This window comes from Caretta caretta, chromosome 5 (genome assembly GCF_965140235.1).
Source record: "Caretta caretta isolate rCarCar2 chromosome 5, rCarCar1.hap1, whole genome shotgun sequence".
Lineage (NCBI taxonomy): Eukaryota > Metazoa > Chordata > Testudines > Cheloniidae > Caretta > Caretta caretta.
The window spans coordinates 50346960-50371261 of NC_134210.1; the positions used below are offsets into that span (position 1 = coordinate 50346960).

The 24302-nt window shown below is 38.4% G+C and overlaps 1 protein-coding gene and 1 long non-coding RNA gene across 7 annotated transcripts in view; one reads left to right on the top strand and one right to left on the bottom strand.

Moving 5' to 3' along the window:
• The first annotated feature begins 112 nt into the window (after positions 1 to 112).
• LOC125636376 (uncharacterized) lies at positions 113 to 6908 on the top strand. Its single transcript, XR_007356569.2, has 3 exons — positions 113 to 559; positions 4480 to 4623; positions 4908 to 6908. It is a non-coding gene; the product is annotated as an uncharacterized LOC125636376 (long non-coding RNA).
• Positions 6909 to 13547: 6639 nt separating this feature from the next.
• TNPO1 (transportin 1) overlaps positions 13548 to 24302 on the bottom strand; it is a 167836-nt gene continuing 157081 nt past the window's right edge. For all 6 annotated transcript variants that reach the window (XM_048849314.2, XM_048849316.2, XM_048849318.2 and 3 more), the window contains one exon: positions 13548 to 18855. The gene's annotated coding sequence lies outside the window, so the exon portion shown is untranslated. The remainder of the gene's footprint in view (positions 18856 to 24302) is intronic.

The window sequence follows — 24302 nt, forward strand, 5'->3', positions numbered from 1 at the left end:
CGCAGGCGTGTCGCTGCACCGCCCGCCCGCCCCTCCCCCGGCCAAGGGTGTGCGCAGGAGTCGAGAGCGGGCGGTGTTCGGCCTGAGAGGGGCTCGGCTGTGGGGGAGCGCGGGTTTCGCGCTGCCTTGAGTTCTGCAGCAGCGCTGGCCCAGCGCTCGTGGGACGGCGCGGCTGCCCCAGGCGGCACAGGCCCTGATGCGCTACTCGCCATTTCTAACGCGTGTCGGGAATTGAAATAGTAAAATAGGGAGCCGGCTCTGGCAAGGAAAAACTTTAGCACCCAACCAGCAAAGCCCGACGCTTGAGGCAAGTTCGATAGAGGGCGGTAATGTTTTAAGTCTGCCTCAGCAAAACGTTTCCCCAAAAAAGTTCAACTACCCTCCTTTCTTCAGCCAGTCAAGAAGCAAAGGTGAGCAGAGAGGGGAAGGCTACAGGGCCGTGGCAGACAAGTTCTGTCTTATCCAGAGTGGCTGCTAAGCGATGGGCCCCAGTTGAGGTTGTCTGATCAACATGAGGGCTGCTGCCAAACCACTGTTCCTGACACGGTTGAAGTTAAGGGTAAGAAAAATAGTACAGCTATAGTGAATGATACATCATGATCAGTACCTTTCAAAAGTACATAATTCCTGCTCAATTAAAAAAGGATTCATGTTCTGGTAGCATCAGCTCTTTTATCATACATTGTAGAAGCAGGTGGAATGGATGCAAGTTAGCCAGGTCCATCAGTAGCTCCAGAAGACCCTCAGTCAAGGGACAAGCCCTACTGTGCTTATGGTGCAGCTCCAAGATATGAAAACAGGCTTGTCATACACTCGTGATAACAGTAGGTCAGAAGTTTGTGACCACGGCAGTAAATTCCTAGAAACGATAAAAGTAGTCATCAGAAGGGGTTGAGAATAGCAGTAGCTTCACTAAGAAACTGACCACCACATTATCCAACCCCTGATCTCTTCTTCAAACTGGTCATCTTCCCTCTTCATAGAAGCCAGGTATGAAGAACAGGTGGACACCCTCCCACATTAGAGATTAAACTACTGTGCCAAAAGGCAGAAAAGCAGCAGCTGACATGCCATGTCTGCCTGGAGCTCTTTCCAAAAACAGGCTGACCTATGTAGATACTTCAGGGCTAGGATCCAAATCATTCCCCGCTAAGAAAGTGGTAACCCCTCTCCAGTATATGTTATCATGGGGACAACTCAAGAGGGAGCTGCAAAACAATAAAGCTGAAGCACATTCAGTATGGAAGTTTCTACTGCCAGTGCTTTGCTGTACTTTTTCTGTGTACAAATGGAAGACATTCGATTTAGGTTCTTATACTACCCCCATCAGCATTGTATCTGAGTATCTTCCAATAGTGCATTAAGCATTATGACTAGTATCTATCAGAGAAGGTTGATTTGTTTGGTGAGGGTTTGTTTGTTTGTTTTAAGTGTACATGCTGCTGTGCACAAGAGAAAAGGCAAGGTCAAAGGAGTGGAGGTTTTGCATTTGGAGCAAATGGAGGTTAGGTTTCCGATACTCCTTAGTTCCTGTAGGAGTTCATTCCACAGTCTTGGACCAACCCCAGAGAATGATACATCTCTTTCACAGACAAACTTTACACTGATTGAGTTCTACTGTTCCAAAACATGTGGAGGTGACTGAAGTTTTCATCCCAGAGGTTTAGGCATCCTTTTAGAAATCCTAGGTCCAGACAAACGCTATAAAGATAAAGACTAAGGACTTAACAACATCCTCTGAGAATCCAGTGTAAAGATCAGAGGACAGGTTTGATGTAGGTGTAGTATCCCACATTGCTGAGAAGACATGCTTTAGCAGTCTATATTAGCCAAAGCTCCCCAAGATCTGATATCCTCATGTAGGCATGAAGCTACCAACACTGTAATCCAGAGGAGATATGACAAAGGCAGGTATAACTAAGGCCAGCTCATCATCTGTCAGGATGGGAGTTTCCAATCCAACCAGACAAGGCAGATAGCACTACTTGTGGATTTTGTTATGTGAGAACTTGGAGTTGATGGCCGTATATGGTGAAGAGTAGGTGGAGGTATGTGTCATCTGCATAGTGCTGACTCTTGCATACATTTCTTACTGGTTCACCTAGTGGCTGCATATAGATGTTGAACAGGACCAGAGAGAATTTATCCTTGCCTGACTCCAAAAGTGAGAAATTAGGTAGTGGAGGTGCAGTTTCTCATCTCTACTCGTTGAGTGTACCCCTCCAGGGAAGGACTCAAACCATTTTAGCACATTACCTTGTACCTCTGCCACCTCTCTCAAATGGAACAGCAGTGTCTCATGGGTCAACAGTGTCAAATACTACAGAGAAGCCCAGGGGGATGAGAATGGATATCTGGCCACTCTCCACTGACAGCTGTACATCGTACATCAGGACCTAAAGAGGGTTCCATCCCACATCCCAGCCTAAATCCAGATTGTGCTGGGTTCTAGGATATTAGCATCAATTAGATGAATTGTAGTTATCCATTATCTAACTTCTCTATGAGCTTGGTCCGGAATGGTAGAACAGATACATCCAAGATGGATTTCTTCAGTGGTGGTAAGATTATTGTACGTTTGAAGGAGGAAGGGAAGATTAATTCCCTGAATGAAGCGTTAGCTATTTCATTCAGAAATTGTTTATGACTCCTTCATCAGCCAGAGAGGGCATAGGTCAGACTCCCAGTTGGGAGACTTGGGTTGAGATTCTTTTAGGGTATCCCAATAGCCCTTGAGGAATGAATGTATTGAACTCTGGAACATGTTTGTTGGGTGGTATATGGGGATCGATGAAATTTGAGAAGCCTTCGTTAATATTCAGGAACTTTTTGGCTAAGTAGGATAATAGTTATTTCACAGTATTTGGGTTCCGTTTTGGCCTGCAGGCACTTAAGATTGATGACATTGTTTATCACCCTGGATAGCTCATTAGAGCAGGATTTGGCAGCTTCAGTGGAAGCCAGTAGGAAAGTTTACTTGGCCTATTACACAGCCTCAGTATAGGCTTGAAGAAATCCTTTGTTTCAACTTCAGTTTTTTGCCATCAATGGCAGAGTTTCCAGCCCACTCTCCATCTGGGACAGAGTGTCAGAAAACGAAGGAGGTCTGTGTAGGAAGAGGCTATGTGTTAATACTCAGTGCTAACATACAATGATGATTCACCAGATCATTCACTCTTTGTCCTGCGGGTGAAGGGCTGCTGTTGTCCTTCAGCATGCTTGAAAATGTGATGAAGTCTTTGAGTCTTCACAGTAGAGACAGCATCATAGGTCTTTGACCACTGGCTTAATAAGGTCATGGTCTGTTCAAGACAGCGGCTGGGTTGTGATGTCCCCAATATTGACATCTATTTTGAAGACCAGGTTGAAGGAGTGACCAGCTGTGTGGGTTGTATCTGTGAAAGTTCTAAAGAGGCAGATAACGAGACAAGTTTTGGGCCTTTTACAGCGGCAGCCTTGTCAACAGCTGTTGAAATCTCTAGGACAAGAAGTCTGGGGTATTTTACCACAATCACCAATGTATCAGGAGCTCTTTTATGAGCCAATTAAACTTTGGAAGTCTCTAAATAGAGTCTATATTAGCATTGGCTCTGGTTTCTATTTTTAGAAAAATAAAATGGAGCGAATCAGGGTGGATAAAAAAAATCAATGATTTTTTTAAATTTAAATTAGCTTTTTCCTCAAAAAAGGATTTTATCAAAAAAATCCATCTAAAGATAGTTTTAATTAAGATACATTATAGCTCAAAGATATCTCATCACGAATTGGTTAGTCTCTAAGGTGCCACAAGTACTCCTTTTCTTTTTGCGAATACAGACTAACACGGCTGTTACTCTGAAACCCATCATGGAATAGGGATTAGACATTCTAATATAGTCATATAATGTTTAAGAAAAGTTTTGTAAATGAGTTTCAATAGTTCATGGATTAAGGACCCAAATCTTATGGGGTTCCAGGGGCTTCTGTGTAGATTTAGGTTAATTTTTCTATCTACCCAATGGGACTCAGTGCTTAGTCTAGAAGATACCAGCAGAGATGCCTAATTTTGCAGTTCTCAAACTGTGGATTTGTGGCTCCAGAGATAACATGCTTGTTAACAGCAAAAATGTTTTAAAATATATAGAGGTGAGAAATAACAGAATAAATAAATAATAATAGTCAATCCCTTCTCTCTCTTTAAAAGTGCAAAGTTTCAAAAAGTTCAATGAATAGAAGATTGTTGGGGGTGGAATAGATCTGGACAAGGAGAAGAAGTCTGGAGATAAATGTGAGAAGGGAGGGACAGGCAGTAGAAACAAAAGTGAAACAGTTTGAGCAACATATTCCAGAAGTCTGGAGGTCTGTGTGTAGCCTTCATTGATTTGAGATCTACCATACTATTCTCTCACTAGAAGGGAAAACCTATAATGGCAGCAAGCTGTAAAAGAGACCCAGTTTGGGAATATTTTAATGAAGTTCCTCTACCTGTGGGTAAGACAGGCATGCGTGCAAAATGCAAACAGTGCAACAAAGAAATGCAAGGCCTGGTGGCCTGAATGAAACATCATGAGAAGTGTTCCTTCTCAGGTGGAAGCTGCGTTGAAGATGATAAAAGGAACACGTCTGAACATGCAGGATTTTCAGGTTGGTAAACTTTTTTATTTCAGACTTCTTTCCTAAAGACTGCCTATCTTCCTTCTGGACTATTCTTGAATTCTCATGTTTGAGCAAAAAATATAGTTGTTACTCTATGGTACTATCATTTTAGATGCAGTTGTGATAAAAAATAAATAGCTGAAATAGGCAGATCTTTCTATGTACAGTTTCACCTGTAAAGTAGTACAGAGTGTCAGTGAATGCAATGAGTAATACTAAATGAGCAGTATGGTAATCCTAATTAAATAATTGCATTGACTTATTTTGTTTAGGAGAATCCATCCTCAATTTACAGGATTCTGAAGATTATCCACCTTCAAGATCATCTTTTTCTATAGTTTGAGTTACGTCATGATAGTGTTTCAGTCACATCATGTATGTCACATAGGCACAGTATATCACCTATAGCAAAAAGAAAAAAAAATCTCCATCATCCAGAAACAACCATAGATAAATTTGTGAAAAGAACCAGATTACAAAAAGAGGTAATGGATGAAAAAATTGCCCAGTTTTATGCAATCAACTCTCCTTTCCGTATGATTGAGAACCCACACTTCATTAATGTGGTGCAGTCATTAACACCAGGATACAGTCCACCCACCTGAGCAGATGTTGCAGGCAAATTGCTGGATAAAGTGTATGGAAGAGAAATTGAGCAGTGTGCAAACGGTATAGAGGGTGAAATTGTTAACCTGAGTCTTGATGGGTGGAGCAGTGTCCACAATGATCCTGTTGTATGTGCTTGTGTGACAACAGAAGAAGGGAATGTCTTCCTTACAGAAACAACTGATACATCAGGAAATGTACACACAGCAGAATACTTACAAGTATCAGCAGTAAAAGCTATAACAAAATTGTGAAAAACAATTCAAATATCTAGTACGCAGCTTGGTCACGCACAATGCTGCAAGTGTATCCAAGATGAGAAGAAATTATTTAGAAGAGGGTCCCAAATTATTTAGAAGAGGGTCCCAATAACACACAGTTGCAGTGCTCATTTGATGCACCTCTTAGCCAAAGACTTCAGTGTTCCAGAAATAAAAGCTAATATTGTGGAAATTACAAAATACTTCCGTAACAACCACTTTGCAGCAGCTGCTCTGAAAAAAGTGGGACAAACCAAGCTAACTCTCCCACAAGACATGTGATGGAACTCAGCAGTGGACTATTTTGAGCACTATATCAAGAACTGGCCTAATCTTATGACAGTTTGTGAACAAAATCAAGAAAAAATAGATGGCACTGTCACAGCCAAAGTTGTCAACATTGGACTTAAGAGACATGTTGAACATATGCTGAGTACCCTGAAGCCTATTTCTGGAGGCTTGAACAAAATGCAGGGAAATAGCTGTTTTATTGATGATGCTGTTGAAATTTGGAAGGAACTGAGTGAAATCTTAAAAAGAGAAACATGTAATGACAGAGTTAAATTACAAGCATTAAAAAAACAAAAACCGAATGGGACAAGCACTCTCTCCAGCTCATTTTCTTGCAAATATTCTCAATACTCAGTATCAGGGTCAAACCTTAACTGCTGAAGAAGAGGAGTTGGCTATGACATGGACATCTAGCAATCAGCCCTCCATAATGCCAACTATAATAAACTTCAGAGCTAAGGGCAAACCATTCAAGAAATATACGTTTGCTGATGTTGTTTTAAAGAAAGTCACACCAGTGAACTGGTGGAAGTCATTTAAGTACTTGGATTCAGAGACTGTTGAAGTGATAATCTCACTTAACAGCAGTAGCTTCTTCTGCTGGTGTAGAAAGAATATTTTCTTCCTTTGGACTAATTCATTCCAAACTGAGAAATCGTTTGGGACCTGAAAAAGCAGGAAAGCTTATTTTTCTTTTCCAGATTGTGAACAAACAGGAAAATGGAGGTGAAGATGACTGAGTTAGCTGCAGAAGCCAATATTTTAAGTTTCTCATGTTGACCTGGCTAACAGTTGATTTAATTTTTGTTTTTAAAAAAAAATGTATTTCATTTAACTATTTTAGTTAAAAACAACTTTAACAAAAACCTGATTTTAAAAATCTTGAATGTTTAACTAAATTCAAAAATTCATATGTTTGTTTTGTTAAAATATATGTTTGCTGTTGAAGAAAAAAATCCAGAATACATAATGTTTTTAGTTAAATAAAACAATTTAAATGTCTGGTGATGTTCTCCTCCTACTACAGCTTGGCAAGAAAATCCTCGAAATAATAATGTTTAACCTGTTGAATTGGAGATAGTTCACCTCCCAATGACTTCATAAGTATCTGCTTCAATTACCTTTGGTAAATGAAATAACCAAACAATCATTCATTTTCTGATATAGCTGTAAAACTAATCTAAAAAGTTTTCAGAATAAATCATTTACAAAGTGCATAGTGTGTACCTTCTAAAAATAAATTCTACATCTATCTCTGAATTGTGAAGAATGTGTATTAAGGTTATAACAACCAACAAGAATGCACTTTTCTGTAGAAATCCATGATTAAATAGAGTCTTCCTGATTAGTGATTTAAATCAAATACACCCTGGAATTCATCTCACTTGTGGATCCTTTTGGATTTGATGTTTGAAAAGGTGAATGCAGTGCCACCAGCCTTGTCCTGTCTGTGATAGGCCAAGAAGCTGACGGGTGAAGGGAGAGGAAGAGAAAGAGAAGGGGGGCTAACAGAGCTTGCAGTGTCATCAGGCCAGGCCTCTTATGCAAGCTCAGTTGAGTGCTTAATCTCTGAAGAGGTCATACATTGTTTGTTGGCAACACACCTTGCATTGATTAGCATAAATTTTAATTCATGTAGTTTTTGGTTACTGTCTTGGGGCCTGTACAGTGGATAGATAAGAGGTTTCTGTTTCCTTGGACAGTTCCTCCCAATTTGGTCTGTGAAATGTAAAATAGTGCATTGCGTCATGGCATGTTCTGACTGGAGGAAAGGTTGGCTGGTTCACAAAATCTCAGGGCAAGACAGGTCTTTTGGATCCTTTTGGCACTATAACTTGATTGAGTCCTGAGACTTCACAGAGCTGGAGAAGTCTGTTTCTGGAGTAGTGGTGGATGTGCTGGAAGCACGTTGGAACAACACCACTCTGTAGGGTCAAGTCCAAGGAAGGGATGAGGGGAGAGAGTCAGCATCAGGCATTCATTTATTTAAAATAAGGTAGTGTGTTGTTATAACACCCTTAGTGCCTGCACTGGCTTTGTGGGGGAGAGAGGGGAATGGAAATAACGTGACAGCTGTAACTATTTTTCTGACCAGAAGATGGCAGCAAAGGCTGCAGGAGCAGAGCGGAGGCTTAAGGCTCCTTCCCATATGCAAGATAATCGTTTGGAAGCCTCAGTTCCTGGCCATGGTTCCTGTACTGGAGGACGATCTGGGAGAGGAGTCATAGCCTCACTTTCACATTTTAGAAACATCTAATTTTTCAGAATGAAACAGTGGCCCCTGCCGTGCTACTGTGTCCATTATGGGATGGGGGTGGTGGGGAGGAAGGGGGAGAAAAGGTGGCAGAGAAAGGCCAGAAGAACAGGGACCTAGCCCACTTTAGTTTCCTGACATCAATTCAGAGCTTTACACAAACATTAAGCTAACTTAAGAAAAATATGGGATGTCCAAATCAGTTAAGTGAATCTTAAAAACTTATCACTATAGAAATAATGAGTTTAGGGAACGCGTCAAAAGAAAAGCAAAGAAGGAAGCAGCTAGTATTCAGCAAAATCCCATCCTTTCTGCTGAAGCAAGAGGATAAAAAAAGTCATCTGAACAAATTTTAATGTCGAAAATATGTATCATGAACAGGCTTGCTTTAAGGTCCAGCATTACAAAAAGAATGGATTTCCTAGGGTTTACTAATTTTCTGTGGAGGATTATTAAAGAGGAAGGTCCTTTCCCATATTTTGAGATAGAAAAAATTGAAGGAAAGCTATATAATCTGTTCTGTGCCCTTTTTGCCTTTGGTTAAAAGCATGGAGGAAGGCAAGGGCACATGCGTGGACCAATGGACTCTGCTTACAAGAATTCTCTGAGTGCAGGTGCTTGGAGTGAATGCCCACCCCCACAGTGGAATATACATAGGGCTCAGGCCTTGAAGAAACATTTGTTGTGTTTGTAAAGGAACAGGATGATTTATTCATATCATATCTTGATGAAATATTTTCTATTCTATCGGTAACTAGGGAGGATGTTAAAACTGCAACTATTAACTTTAAACATTTTATAAATCAGCAGGACCAGGTAACTTGCACCTAAGAGTATTAAAATAATTGGTCAAGGAGCTCTCTGAACCATTAATGTTGATTTTTTAAAAGAAGTTTTTGAACACAAAGTTCCAAAGAACTAGAAAATATGTACCAATATTTTAAAAGGGTAAATGGGATGACCCAGGTAACTAGATGTCAGTTAGTCTGACCCCAGACAAAATCATAGAAAGGTTCATATGGGACATAATCACTAAAATATTAAAGGAGAGTATCATAATTAATGCCACTCAACATGGTTTTATAGAAAAACCTCTGAGATTAAAAGTTTGGTTGATAACTGTATTGACATAATTGACTTCTGTAAGACATTTAATTTAGGCCTACATGTCCTTCTGATAAAAACTAGCACCATACAAAAATCAATATAGCGCATATTAAATTAATTTAAAAAACAGTTAACGGATAGATCTCAAAAAGTAATTGTATATGGGGATTTATTATTCTATGATGGCATTTACAGTGGGGTCCTGCATAGATCTATTCTTGGCCAAATGCTATTAAATATTTTTATTAATGGATCTTTAAGATAATAAAAATGGTTGCTGGTAAACTTTACAGATTACAAAATTTGTGAAGTGGCAAACAATGGAGTCATGTCACTTACCCAGATCAATTCGTATCGCTTTGGTAAGGTGGGTTCCTTTGAACATGGATTTTAATACTGACAAATGTAAGGAACAAAGAATGTAGGTCACAAAAGACGGAGGACTATCCTGGAATGCAGACACGCTGAAAAGCGCACAAGTAACAAACACAACAGCAGCAGCTCAGTGCAATACTGTAGCTCAGTGGTTTCAACATGTGGTCCGTGGACTCCTGGGGGTCCACAGACTAAGATTTTTCAAATGGGTCCACACCTCCGTTTGATATTCTTTTAGGGGTCCACAAATGAAAAAACATTGAAAACCATTGTAGCTAAAAGGATTAGCACAATCCTTGTCTATATAAGCAGAGGACTATCTAACAGCAGGGAGGTGGTATTACTCACTAGTGAGATCATTACTGGAGTACTGTGCCCAGTTCCAGTGTCCATAATACAAGGAGAACAGATACATTAGGAGAGGGGCTTCGGAGAATATTCATGAGAATGTTAGAGGATTAGGAGAGGGGCTTCGGAGAATATTCATGAGAATGTTAGAGGATTACAGAACATGCCTTATGATAGATACTCAAGGAGCTCAATCTTAAAGAAAAGGTTAAGGGGTAACTAATCACAAGTATAAGTACCTATGTGGGGAACAAAAAAAATGATAACTTACTCTTCACTCTAGCAGTCAAAGCTCTCATTGCACCAGTGCCAAAAAGAGGTAATATAACCTCCTTATTCCTAGTAGGTATTCTACTATTTATACATCAATGGATCACATTAGCCCTTTTTGCCACAGCACCACACTAGGAGCTCACATTCAGCTGCAATACCCAACATAACCACCAAATCTTTTTCACAATCACTGCTCCCCAAGATACTTTCACAGAGAAAGAGATTATGGCCTACATTCTTTGTTCCTAGACGTATAACTTTACATTTGGCCATATTAAAATGCATACTACTCTGTGCTCACTCCCAGTTTACCATGCAATCCAGATCATTCTGTATCAATTGTCCTGTCCTCTTCATTATTTAACATTCTCCTCATTCATTCTCAAAAGGAGAGAAAATAGAGATATTTTAGAGATCCGCATTTCAGATTAATACCTAATAATACTAGCTGTTTCGTAGCATTTTCATCAGCTCTCAAAGCACTTCACAATCTCTAATGTATTTATCCCCACAACACCTCGTTAGATAGGGAAGTATTATCCCCTTGTTTACAGATGGGGAACTAGCACAGAGAAATTAAATGACTTGTGGGCGGTCACACAGAAATAAGTGGTAGAGCAGGGAATTTAATCCAAGTCTCCTCTCCCAATTCCTAAGCCAGTGTTCTAAGCACTGGACCATCTCTCCTCATTAAATCTATTGCCCAGAGAGAGTTCTTGCTTTTTTCTGATCCTATATGACCTCTTGGGCATCCTGCATTTTAGTACAGTAACTCCTCACTTAACATGGTTTCAAAGTTACGTTTCTGCTCAATTAGACAACATGCTCATTTAAAGTTGTGCAGTGCTGCCTTGTAACGTCGTTTGGCTATCTCCTCTGTACACGGCATGTAAGATTTTGTGGAAGAGTAGCAACTTTACAAGGGAGCATTGCACAAGTTCCCCATCTCCGCCTCCTCCCACTCCCTCCTTGCGCTTCCCCCACCACCAAACAGCTGTTTGGCAGCACTTAGGACTTTCTGGGAGGGAGGGGGAGGAGCGGGGAAGTGCTGCGTCTCCACTCCTCCCCCTCCCTCCCAGAAAGCAGAAAGTCCTAAGTGCCACCAAACAGCTGTTTGGCAGCACGGAAGCGCTGGGAGGAAGGGGGAAGAGTGGGGAAGCGGCGAAGAGGTGGGCCTGGAGTGGAGCAGGAACGGGAAGAGGCAGGCCTGGAGCATCCCGCAGCAAAGTCAGCGCCTGTTCTTCTCTGGGTAAGCTGCCACTGCTGCTGTGAAGGTGCTTCCTAGCGTCCTTGCCTGCAGCGGGCTGTGCCTGTGTGATATAAGCCAGGGGCACTTCCCAACCACAGTACAGTACATAATGCCTTTTGTCTGCCCCCCCAAAAAATTTCCTTGGAACCTAATCGCCTGCATTTACATTAAATCTTATGGAAAAATGGGATTTGTTTTACATGGTTTCACTTAACATTGTATTTTTCAGGAACATAACTATGTTAAGTGAGGAGTTACTGTACTGAGGAACAAGTCACTATACAGCCTGTAAAGAGAGGCTGAAAGAGGCCTATTAAGAGAGGGAAGAAAAGAACAAAGACTTTCTTAGCTGTAAGCGCTGGAAACCAGTATTGGAGTCTTCCCTCCGCCCCCAGTTTTCTCTGAGAAAAGGGTAAAGTATCTTAGCTTCTTCTAACAGAAGAATCTTAAACCAGATTAGGAAACAAAGCTTGTGTAACAGGACTCCTTGAATCACAAGGAGATGAAACAGACCAACTTCAAAATAATGTTTGGATTCTTACTGATTCATCTCAAGGGAGAGGCAGGTAACAGGCAGCTGGCACCTAGAAACCAAAGTGATGGGTGTCTTATAAATGCACATGGAGAGATAAAACCTAGAACTAGATTATCTATGCATATTTTCAGTGAACGATATGAAACCTCTGAAGTCATTCATCTTATGGTGGGTCTCTCTACAACTAAAAAAGAGGGCTGATTTGAAGGGAATAAGAACTCCTCATATGCTGATTAGCCAAGTATTGTCAGTTTTCTCCGAAAGTATCCAAAAAAGCCTATCTATTTTTTGCAAATGCTACCAGTTCTGAAAAGCTCACTTCTGAAATAGCTATCTCCAAAACACATTCATTTTAAAAGTCAGTAACTGTGCTAGTGTGCTATAGGTAAGTGATTAAGCCTCATATCAATTAATATTAAAAACAAGTTACAACTGTGTAATAGAGCAGAAACAGAATGCAAATCCATCAGATTGTATAGAAGCCTAAACCTCTAACTCTGCAACTCTGATTGGCATCACCTGTCCAACAGGACTAAAGTAGGGTAGAGAGAAGATGCAAAGCATAACTCATTTTTTAATGCAGGTTTTCAGTATTGCTGCCAGTAAAAATATTGTTTTCACATTTTGTACATTGTATTTGTTCTAAATTTGAATCAAGTCAGACTCATCCATCTAATAGGATTCTTCTTCAAACTTAAATGGAAAGTGAGTAAATAAACTGGACACACTGCCACTTTGCCATTCCAAAGTATAAACGGTGTATATAAAATAAAAATGATTTACAGTCCCGTGCATGTAATTATCTATTCAGCAAAATATACTGAAAAGTGTTTTAGCAAAAGTCTGACAACTCTAGAGGGAAACTATGTACATAATATGTTAACTCCTTTTGACCAATTCAGGTCAATTTTGAATACTGGATAGTCAAATTAACATCTGTAAAGTACATGGATTTTGTCCACATTTGTCAGTTTTACACTTTCACATCACAGGATTTTGCAGCAGTAGGTTGTGTAGAAAACTAAGAAACACATCCTCAGCTGGTATAAATTGGCATAGCTCCACTAAAGTCAGTGAAGCTACGCAGATTTACACCACTTGAAGATCTGATCCTAAATCATAAGACCATGGCAGTTCTACTTTTTATTAAAGACAGATTAAAATATAGAAGTTTTCTGCCTTTCATAACCTTATTTTTATTCAGATTTATCAGTATTGTGTGGTAAATAAAACTTCATTTTGGCACATTAAATGTTTTTAAGTTATGCTGTTTAAAACCTACTGAATGCAGTGTCCCAGGGGGCAGAAATTACCTGCATCACCAAATACAGATTTATTTCAATTTAGGTATAACCTTTTGCTTGTACAAATACATTTACAAAATATCAATAGAGTGTGAGGCATCTAGAACGAAGTTAATTGGATTACAGGTGTTAGTTGAGCCAGAGATCATTTTCTTTCAAATAAAGAGAAAGTCCTGTTCATTTCAACACTGACAGAATTTACAGCCTTCAGAACAGAGCTGAACCACAAGAGTGCACTGCTGAGTAAGTACAAAAAAATATGTCTGGACATGAATTTTTTATCCTCCATTAAAAATCAGAGTGCAACATCTATATTTAAACAACTTTATTAACATAGTCAAGCAGTGATTAACATTCACATCTATTATGTCACATCATACAAATGTAAATACAAAATTACTACAGTACAATATATATTCTCTGCATGATCCAAAATATTTGGTGGCCCCAAAAACTCTTTAAAATTCAGCAGCTTATCAAAAATTAAAACCATATTCTATTTAAAATGAAGTACTATTAGCACAGAGGCAGACTTCAAGAAATATCACTCAATTTAGTACAGCTTGAGAAGTTGCAGGAGGATATGTTTGAAGGAAACATTCTAACGTGGCAGGTACAGGAAACATGAGATTTAAAGCTTTCAAGCAAAACTCATACAACCTAAGTTGTCAGCAGAAAGATCCAGTCATTTTGCTAATTCTAAACTATTTTATTCACTGCATCCAATCTTAACACTTTTATAACTGTTTAGGTATTAAGTTAGGTCATTTACAACATATCCACCTCTTTTTCCTTGTAAGATAAGGTACTATTAACATAGAAAATTTCTACAACCAAATAAACCTGATTACACAGTGTGGTCCAAACATTGCTCCCACAAAAGTCACCCAGGCTTTCCCAGTTTTGTTACTCATCCGTAGAAAGAGATTTAAGGATAAAGTACCTCAACAGTATCAACTTACAGAAAAGAGATACTACGCTGTAAGCCTTGAACTTGTTTGGAAAGTAGATTTGTTTAAAAGTACACTGTCCAACAAAGCATGGGAATTAACCTTATTATACATCCATTTTAACTTCCCCTCGCATGAATACATTCAGATTTATAAGTATCTTTATTATTTTAGCACAATACACATTGGAAAGGCAAGCCACAATGTACTTATTACAGTTTTCATTTAGAATAACCTAAAACTGATTTAGCTCCAACAATAAGTGCAAAAAGCAAGAACCATCTATAGATAGCGTTTTTGTACTGGAGGAAGAGGTCTCATAACCTGACAGATGTAAGTCATACTGAAGAATATACATATGAAACCTACAACTAGTGTATCAAACTTGTACCCAAGATTCGGTATTGCCAATAATATGTAATGAATATGTAAGCAAACTGCTGTATGCAAACGAGTATTTACATTACTGTGTGTTAAGTGGTTTACAGCAGCAGTTTCATTATAGATCTCAATCTTTACCTAAAGCTACAGTAAAAAAAAGTAATAGTCTGTAGACCTTCCACAGTATTTTAAAGGTCCATCACCTTACAAAAAAAAAAATTGAGAAGCAGTTAATGCCAAGTTATAACTTTTTTTTATAATATTTGAAACAAAAAACTTCCGATGCAATGCTTAAAAGCACTATTTATGAAGTATTTTAGTTGCTGTTATGCATGGATGCAGTCTTCTCCAGGAAAGATTGTTTTGCACCTTTATCTGTTAATACATTCAATATGAATAAAATAGGTGACTGATGTGAAGCAAAATCATTTTTGTCCCATAGCAGGTTAATTTAGATTGTAAGAGTTTAAGACATATATGAAAATACATATATGAAATACATAAACTGGTATAATTACGACGTGTTTTATACATACGTTGTGAACAAAAAGGGTACAAGAGTATTCACCTGAGATAAAACTAGTCTCTGAATATTTCATGTTGGAGTAGCAATGAGTTTGTTGAGGAAAGCCACTTAAAATTTTAGAATATATATTTGATTATATTATACATATATGCAGCTTAAGTAATTTAGATCAATGCTAAAGAAAGTCTTAACAAAAATCACAGTGCATGTCAAGATTGTTTAGTACAAAATTTATGCTACTTAAATTTTAAAAATCATAATGGCTATAAATTTTAAATCCATTCTTTTAAAAGTGATCTCTTGGGTACAACCTCTAGTAAGTAGCAATAAACTGAAACATAAGAATTAGCTTATTACAATTTTAATTATGTACAAACTGATTTAGAAAATCAAGCTTCAAAAAATTTACAAAATTGATCATTTTTGCTTACATTGCCTGAAGTCATGAAGTAGTCTATAATTTTTTTTAAATGAAAAAGACAACTTGTTTTCTGAATGTATAAATGAAAAACTGTCATACTGAACTTTACCTTAAGACTAATTTAACTGCAATTTAGAACTGCCAAAAAGGTGCATTTAAAATTTTAAATACACTTTCTGATACCAACTTAGGTTGATCAGCAGCTTTTGTTCACTGTTAGAATCCTTCAAAAAGGGAAACTCAAACAGGAAAAACAAGGCATATAAAAAACAGTAAACACTGACCTCCTGAGGTTCCTACAACAAAATATTCAAGTAGAAAATCTACATTATCACTTAGCAGCGGCTATTTCTGTAGTTTAGCACACTAACAGCACTTTATTCAGTGCATAAGGAGCAGATGAAGTAAGCCGTGCTTTTAGCATGCCAAGAGGCAGAAACACTGGAATGTAACAAAGACAAACATACAATTCTACTGGTATAAACATTCAGTCAACATTCAAAAACTGTCAAAAACTACACCACAAGAATTAAGATGCTTTATATATATATCCCATGATGCAACAATTTGAATTACAACTGTTAATGCTGAATCAACTTTTCTTACCTCAAGTTATAACCTAAAATGTCTTCTGCAAATGCCTGTACTATTATGCATTAGGAATATGGTTTAATTTGCTTTAAAATATACCAGAGGACCTATTGAAGTACTATGATTATGGCAGTATTGTTTAATTTTGCATTGTTTTGATTATATTCCTTACTGCTATACCAAATCAGTTCACATCTGTAAACAGTCACACGTTTATAGATACAGATTTAAAATACACACATAAAAGTGGATATGATGGGCTAATCTGACTGATTTTTCCTCCAGTTAATGGGGTTGCTGCAATTGTTAGAGCTGAATTTAAATAAAGTCCAAACAACACTGCACTATAAAGTACGTTTTATATTATATACAAAATTTTAATCTGGAAAAGCTGTAGTTTTTTCCTGAAACTTGCCAAATGTTTAACCTCTACAAGAAATTAAAATACATTTGGGTCTAGGACAAGAGCCTACCTCACTACATTTTAATAGTAATATGTCAGACATATTTTTAGTCAAAGAAAACTATTACCCACTCACTTTAGAATTATTAGCCAAGAAGGAAGATTTGTAGTTTCTAACAAAGCAACTGAATTTGAAAGCAAATCACCACATGCAGTTCTGATTAAACAACATGAGTAAGTATCATGTACTAGCATTACTGAATTTAGTCAGTATATGTGAAAACTATCTTCAAGCAAGATAATCTAGTATCATTTTGAAAAGCCAAAAAAGGAATGTGTAAAACTTGTTCATGCTACCATGCATTAAAAAAAAACTTCTTTAAACAGCATTTATCACACAACTCAAACTTCAGTGCAATGGCTAAATTATTCAAACATTCTTAAAGAATAGAACCATGCAAAGAAGATTAAGTTCTTACAAAACCTGTTATCCAGTATTCATTCTGCAATGCAACGGTAAGAAACTAAAACTATAAAAAGGCTGTTATGGCTTAATTTTGTTTTATAGATTAATTACACAGCACTTGAAAAATGGAAAGGTGTGGCTTCACCTCTGACCAGCAGAGTTAAAATCTCTCCATTTTCCTTTATCATCATGGGATACACTCTTTAGGTAATCTAAATTAATAAAGACTTGCACTTTCAGATGGACACAAGATCAAGTGTACCAGTTAGGTTTTCACATTCACAGTACATAAGAAAATACACATGGAAGGAAAAGTAAAGGGTTAACTTAACAAGGATTTATTCACAGGAATACACGTAAGTAGAGAAAAACAACAGAAAAGCCAAACAAATGAAATGAAGAGGATCCAAACCAACTTTCACTCTGTAGCTTTTAACTTGCACCCTTGTGCACTTAACTACGACACAAAGGGCCACCAACATGCGCCGATACAGTGTAGATACCCTGCATTACAACCATTAACTTAAACATCTCAAAGATCATGCTTTGAACAAAAAAGAAAGCATAGAAGATAATATGTTGAGTGGGAATAAACAATGAAATATAGCAATCATGTCATCAACTTCTACAATTGTCTTTACGTGCCAACTAACATTTATGCAGCCTTTAACAGGTCTTACCATGAAACTCATTTTTAGAAGTTCTGATAAAATCACTAGCAGTATATAACCATGCAGAAAGCACATCACACTGACAGCACAGAGGCAAATATTTTGCACAGCTATATCAGCTTTCCACATTGTGCCGGTTACACACAATACAATATCAATCTTATTCTTAACAGATCCTAAAGAGATATTTCAAGGCCTAATTGTAAACTACAGTACTTTATATCTATATTCTTAATAAAAATAAAAATCCACAGAATCTTTAAAAAAGGATTTTTAAATGCAGGGCTATATTAAATTGGTAAACTGCAACACAAAACTGGCGCAACATAAGTAAAAGTATACCAATCTCACTCTATGTGATGCAAGCATGCTACTTTCCCACTAATTTAAATTACTTCTGATCACTAGGAGCCAGAATGCATGCCTGAATCTTAAACTGCATGTTAAGAATAATGCCTTACTCTTGAAATTAAATCTAATGAAGTACAACCATCAAATCATATCCACTAAAGTTTTTAATGTAAAATTAAGATGTCAATCTTTCCTTTGAAATGCCCCTCCCCCCACCCAAAAAAATGAAAGGAGTGACTCATTTGGCATCTTGCAAGTTGCTTCATTTTGTTAAAGTTAAACCTTTATTATGGGGTTTCTATATTGTACACTGCAGGTGCCAGTTCCTAATACAGGTAGCAAGCTGCATTTTAACTGTACTAACTTCATTTGTGTAGTTCTTCATTAACATGCAAATACCTAGGAATCCCATCAAGCAGGATGAAATAATGAGAAAACCCTTACTTAAACAGTCAAAGGCTTTTTGTAAACCCCCACCCCCATTCTTAGGTTTCCTTTATTGTGCGCAGAATAGTTTTCCTCTTTACATATCCCTATGGTTCAATTATATGGTTCTTGTTTTGGTACAATTCCCCATAATATTCCAGACTGTGCTGTTTTGTGAATAGATTCTCTTTTTTGCTTCTTCACATCCAGTGCAGAGTTGTAATAGGAGACAGATTTCCACCCACAAAGGCTCCAGATGTTAAAACGTTTCCCAACATCGACTTAATACAGTGACGGCAACACCTCCCTCCCGCCCCTCCCAGTAGGCTTGGGATTGTACTGTATTCCCTACTGGTTTACCCTTCCCCCCAGTAAAGGGTAACATTTTCCCTGGGTGCAGAGGCTCCCTCATAGTCTCCTAGACTGAAGGACCTGTAAAGAAAAGAAAAATAGCACAATTAAGTGTTTAGAAACAGGTTTAAATTTACTAAGCTACGCAGGGTCAAAAATAAACATTTTTGTGGTAAACAACTTACACTATTTTTTGTTAAAATAGATACAGCATTCAGATTCTCTAACAGCCTTTAAAATAAAACAGTATCAATCTCTTCTCATTTTTATACCTTTTGTTCTAAGTCAGGAAAACAACAAATCTTCCTGCCTTAAATACACTAACAAGTCCACTCATGTGGCAAGCTTAATTTTGAATAATTTTCACCAGCACTGATATTTTCAGAATAAAAAACTAAAAACTTATCAAATATGTAACAAATCCTACTTTAACTAAACAAACCCATTAAACTTATGTCAACATAGAACTCACTTCACATTTAACGTGTATAAAACAGTTTTCCAAAATCACAATGCAGGAATAACTAATTAATACTACAACATACAGTTTTCCCACAAGTTTACTGAAATTTAAATATTCCATAACAAAATTCAACCAAGTATGAAACTATATTTAATATACTTTGATACTGTCCACTCAATTGGAATTGGGAATCAATTCTATTTCTCAAACTACTTCTTGGAGTGCACCACATCTGGTAGTTACAAAAAAATATTTTCACTTGTAAACTGATCAGATTTTCAAAGGAGTCATTTAGATGACAAATACTGAACCTCTTAATGATTTTTTAAATCACTTTTCAAATTGAAACAGCCTGTAATAGATTTGCTTCTGACTGTCCAGGAACATACTGATGGTTTGAGTCCACGAATAAAAAGATTCCGTATAGTAGCTCCACTCACTTTACACTCTTAGGTTGGAGGACCAAAATTTGCAGGACCATTTAAATAGCATTGTTAGAAGAACTGATTTCTGCTTTCATTCCACACAAAAATTAGTCACATTAAAAGAATACTGAGTTTCATCACTTTATCATGAAATGTTAATGTTGACTATGCAATCTTAATTTTGCCCCATCATATATGTTTTACCATTCTTCCCTCCCCCCCCACGCTCTCTACACACACCACTTGAAAGCTTATTATGTTTACTTTAAGATAAGGGATGATGTGGAGCTGTCAAGTGGCATCGTTGCCATAGAAACAATGACACCAACACATTAAAATGAACACTTGGAAATATCTGCATTTGTTTCTGTTACTGTAATGACTATATTATTTGAAGACATAAAATTGGATTTCTTTCTGATCCCAAAGCATCACAAAAATCTAAAGGGTACAACAAAATTTGGTAATAAATTTGTACAGGTATCACTGAAATGTAATAGCACTGGTGTCACTTCTAGTCAACATGATCTTGTTCATCATGATTTCTGTCAAGTGAAAGTGGGTTACTATAGTCTTCATTCCCTTGGCATGTACACAGTTCTGTTCAGGGAAGCTTGTTCTGACTACAGATATTTGATTGTGCAGTGACCTCTACAAGTACAGGCACAAATAAGGTCTTACAGAAGCTCAGTTACCATTGGGCCGTTGAAGAATACAGGAAGCAGTTCATCATCCACATTTTTCCATGCATGCCATAATGATGGCCCAACATCTGATTTATCTATGTGAAAAGACCTTCAATTCTGTTTGCTAAGCTGCTTTTTTGACGGGCTCTTCAAAACTGTCCTCACATGGTGGGAAGTTAGCCAGGGACTTCTTTGATGATTAGAAAGGGACAACTAATTCAGGTTTATGTGAGTTTCCTTTTCTCTCTCGCTCTCATCATCCAGCACTGCTACAACTTCCTTGGTGCAGAAATTGCATCACACTTCCCCAGTTTGTCAAGAACTCTGAAGCTCCCTTTGTTTTGACTATATTAAACAGATTTTTCTGCCCCAATACAAAATAGGGATGGAACAGAGTCACCTCCTGTTACTTTCTACTGTGCATGCATTATGTTACGGAAGTCAGAAATGAGTGTGTCACAAATACACACAGGTATGAAGCAATACTTGTCAGTTGTGCTGGTAAAGGTGCCTGTTTCAATCTACATTACCTGGGTTTTCCAATTTTGGAAAGCAGTGAACAGCAAGGGCCAAAACATCTGTATCTGGTGACCTAATCATTATGTTACCTTTGACACAAAGACCCAAAAGCCATACTGGCACATATAGCATGCAGAAGCATCCTTGCGTCCACTTCCTCTTCAATGCTGTACATTTCTTGAACTTCAACACCTCTGTTGGTGATGGATTTTACTACTTCACTGAAAAAGACTCCAGCAAGAAGGAGCTTTTGTGCTGGGTGTGCTCCCACGCTTAAGTGGACTTTGAACCATATACTCACGAAAAAATTTAACAAGTGCCTGCTTGTTGGATGTTACATTTAGAAACTTTTTTCCATGGAGGCACAGGACATCCCCTCATAGATCCTGCCTGGCGCTGTTTTTCTGCAGTTTGTACAGAGTTACTGTTGTCATACATGTCAAAAGACTTCGATTACAGAATTAGCCTTGTCAAATCCTTTTAAGATCTGCTTCAAATACTCAGCCAATTCATCGAATGTTTGGAATTTGTCTCCAGCCATCATTTGTATGACGTCTGAGGTACACAGTGGTTTCTTCTTTGCATGCTCTTAGCTCAGGTTGGTCTGTTCTTCTCATTGTTCCATCAACAGAGAAGATGGACTCAGGCACAGGTCTAAGAACAAGTGCCACTGACATCTCTGTATCGTGCTAAGCTCAGGGCTCTGCAGAAAACAATTTCTGGAGCGAGAGCTACTGTGATTGTCCTTCCCTTGCCCAGTCTTAAATCTGGTCTTCCTGGCCATGTCAGCAAATGTTTTAATGCCAGACTTCTTGACGGGGCTGAAGAAGCTATGTGTCCCATCAGAATCAAGTGCACCTCTTACAAATCTCTCCATTTGTTCTTCACCGACATGTGCTCCTTTCAATAAAGACTCTTGTAAATCTGATGTAACATGCAATTCAGTAGATATAATAATAAGCACATCTGGATGTGATTCAGGGTCCAGTGGGTTGTTTGTTGTTGATGACATGGTTGGTAAGAGCTGTAACATGCTTTTCATTCCCCTTCAGTTTAGCAGCAAGGACTTGTTTGTGGACTTCATCTTCACTACTTCTTGTTAGGCCACTTCTTTCATAGTTTTTACGTATTCACTCAGGGCATGTCTTGTGAGGATCCACCTGACAAGTGCTGGCTTTTTTCTTGTCAGTCCTACAATCCCACTGCTTCCCTTTGAGTCCTTGATGACAGTTTTCTCTCTTTCCAGGTCACTCCAAATTCCATTGAAAGAATCTGGAATCTGATGAACAGCAAATTCCCCAGATTCAAAGGCACTGGGTACTTCTTCAGAGAGATTTAACATGTCAAGAATGTTGACCGGTATCTACCCGGCATACACTGTTCCCTCTAAGCTGTGCGCGTGTGCACACAGATCCTAAACACCGTGCGCACAAAAGTTTGCACAGAAGAAATTTTTTGCACACACGGCCTGTCAAAAATTAGAGGGAACATTGCTGGCATAGCTGAACCTATTTGCAGTAAAGTAGTATGGAAACTTGGCACACAGTGTCAGTGAAGCTTCCAGTCACCCCCTCGCTCTGCATTTGGCAGTAGTATCTGCATAACCTGGAGAAACTGATTACAGAACTTGAATGCAGGAGACTGGGCATACCTCCATCTCTGAAATTCTTCCAGTTGTGGAGCATATACTTAGAGCCTTGTGCGAATACAAATATATACCCGCGGATGCGGATATCCGTGGAACTGCAGGGCTCCCCCAGGAACTGCAGCAGCAAAAGGAGCAGAACATGCCGCTGCCACCCTGGAGCCAGCGCCCTGTACTGGTGGCACCGACCCAGCCCTGCCAAGTGCGGTGGGCACCAAACTCACCAGCTGCCGCCCCTGGTAGCACTCTTGTTTTCAAGCAGCGCGCATGCCCCCAGACAGCTGCATGGAAGGGATGGGCAGGAGGTGGGGGGGCATTTCAGCCGCACTGGAGGAGCGGCGGTCCAACATTTTTGTGCCTTTTGCCACTGCGGTTCCAGGAAGAGCCCTGTGGTTCCATGGATACCGATTTATAGCCACAGCTATACATTTGTATCTGCGCAGGGCTCTACACATACTAAGTTACAGCATCATCAGACTATTTAATGACGTGTTTTAAGGACTCAGTTGGCACTTAATCCACTGTTACCAGTGTGCAACCTTCAGTGACAGATTGATTTGGTCAGCAATTTTAAATTGTAATATTTTTCTATATTTTCAATCACTTGTGACGTACTTTGATAATTAAGAATATGCAATGTGAAAATATTTCATGTTCGTATTTTGGAAAATGATATTTGTCATTTTTGCCACATGCTAAATAGCTTCATTTCTGGGGGGGAAAAAAAAATACTTGCCCATGCAAAATCAATACAAATCTTTTAATGCATGGTCATTTGGAACCTCTGATCAATAAACACCACTTTAAGATGCTGAAATTAACTTAAACAGTAAAAAGTGTAGTCAGTCTAGTTGCAGTGTCTCTGGAACTGTGCAAAAAATGACATTTTGGGTACTGTTGTTTCACCTCGCTTAGAGCAGTGGTTCTCAGACTTTTGTACTGGTGACCCCTTACAGATAGCAAGCCCCTGAGTGTGACCCCCCCCCCTTATAAATTAAAAACACCATTATAAATGCTGGAGGCAAAGCAGGGTTTAGGGTGGAGGCTTATAGCTTGTAACCCGCCATGTAATAACCTCGCAACCCCTTGAGGGGTCCCAACCCCCAGTTTGAGAACTTGAGAACTATCTTAGAGGCTTATGGCTCCACATCATCTCTCATCTAAATGTACATAAAGTAAGATTGCAAATTTTCTATGATGTGGGTGTGTGCAGGGTGCCTACGTTAAACTCCAAAAATATGGCCCTCTAGCAGACCTTGTTCTACAGTCATCTATTAAAGCTGAAATTCCCCTTTATTATGCACACACACACGCACTTCCAGATCAATCCTGGTAAAGTATCTATTCATACACACAGGCACATGCAGTCTACCCCGGGGGGATTCTGCACCAAAAAAAATTAAAAATCTGCAAAACTATGCAAATTTTGTCAAAATAATGCAATATAATCACACCAGTTTCAATTGTTTTGGTAAATTATTTAAACTACAATATTGAAAAGAGTCACAACAACTTCAGCATTTCCTAAACACATGAAGGTTAAATTACAAAACACTTGGTAACTAATACCCTGCATTCTAGTTATAACCCTGGATTTTCATTTAAATTACATTACAGAACACCAAATGGGGGGAGGCAGGAGAGTAGAATGTCATTTTAAATTGCTCAGACTTTCACACATGAAAGTCATATAGTTTTGCTAATCATTGTCCTGGACTTTGCTAGGTACTTTGTGAAATGCTTGGTTTGATTGTCCTGACATTTTATTGACTGCTTAGTAAATGTTTTAT